The following is a 1652-nucleotide window of genomic DNA, read 5'->3' on the forward strand; positions in this document are numbered from 1 at the left end:
TTTTAGTTTGATGCCTTGACTACGTTTGTATATTATACAGTCTTATTCACTAAATGTAGTGATTCTTTGTAAAAACTGTTGTTTCCAAAGTCCCCTTCCTTATGAAAGGCAAATGAGCTTCTTTACCTTACACCAGCTACTTCCACGCAAGACACCTTTTATCTAATTTTCCTATTGCAGTAGAGGAATACCAACTTGTGACAGGAAGTCTGTTGTCAGAAACCCATTTTCAATCTATTCTTGTCATTTATTTATTTAATTGTTCCTCTTAAATTTTTATCTTCAAACAATCTCAAACATGTAAAATTTGCAAGTGCATTATTATGAGGAAGGAAGAACAGGAAGGGGGATACTTCACGATGAATATCATTAACTTTTTTTTGTTGTTGTTTTAAAAAGAGGATAAAAATTATTTTAAAATATGTACTCCTGACTGGTGTTTTATATACATTCTAAAAATTAATTCTTAAGACAGCTAAGGTGACTTTAAAACAATCACGACTATTTTGTGGTTTTTGCAGAAAGAACAAGTTTGAAAAAGGTGAATTGAGGTGATTTGAGGTCTCAAATTATCCACTTGGATGAATAAGATTGGACCCCTAAGTTTGCTGGTTCCCATGATCATAGTTTCTTAAGTTCTGACTTATTTGTATCACCTGCCCTACCAACACAATGACAGGTCCTATTTGTTTAGTGATCAGATGGAAACCTTTGATAATTTTTTTTTATTCCCAAATATGTTCTAGATAGCTTTCAAAGATCTGAAATTTATTTTTTATCACTTTCTTTGTTTCCTTAAGACTTCCTTCCTAGAACTACACTTAGCTGCAGACATAAGCTCTATCAAATTATGATTTCTGTAGTGTGAAATTAGCTAGTGCTCAGCAATCGCTGAGGAGAGCCTGGCAACTAGAAATAAAAACACTTTATTTCATAAAGCATTGTAACAATGGACACCATAGAAATACTAGAAATCACAGTGACAAAAAGAAAAAAAAGGGAAAATATCCATGATTCCACCATCCTGAGTTAATTATCAGTGATTATATTATTATAGCCTTCCTGCTACTGTACTCTTGGCTCTCATTAACCCTTTCAAGGCCCACACTTGTTACACACATTGTGTTAAGTCCAAAGTAATCATGCTAGTATTATTGAAATTGTTTAGGAAAAGCCAGTTTGCAATTTCAGTGATTATGGTATATGATTCTAACAATGGTAACTTTGTTAAAAAAATTAATGCATGCTTCATTAATTTCTGCTTATGTGTGGAACTAGTTGGTGAATCTTGGAGGGGGGAGGTAAACAGATTGAGTAATATGCAGCAGATTAAGAGAGTATGTTTTTCTCCTATACATTTTTTTTTTATTTTTTAGCAATTCTCTGTTGTTGTACCTTGATGCTTATTTCATTAGTTATTGATCCAAGATAATGATAAAGTACTACAATTTGAGAGAATGACTTTTTGGTAGAATTCAATTTTCATAATGTTGCTACTCAAAGATATGACTGTGTGAATGACAACAGAAGTGTTGTTATTTTCAAAGTAGGTGAAGAAATATTCACTAATATACTCATAATTTTTTTATTTTTCATATATTTAGTGTTTTATATTTCAAATTCATTACACAATGTGATATTTTTTATAGATT

The sequence above is a fragment of the Marmota flaviventris genome, chromosome 4, assembly GCF_047511675.1.
Source record: "Marmota flaviventris isolate mMarFla1 chromosome 4, mMarFla1.hap1, whole genome shotgun sequence".
Classification (NCBI taxonomy): domain Eukaryota; kingdom Metazoa; phylum Chordata; class Mammalia; order Rodentia; family Sciuridae; genus Marmota; species Marmota flaviventris.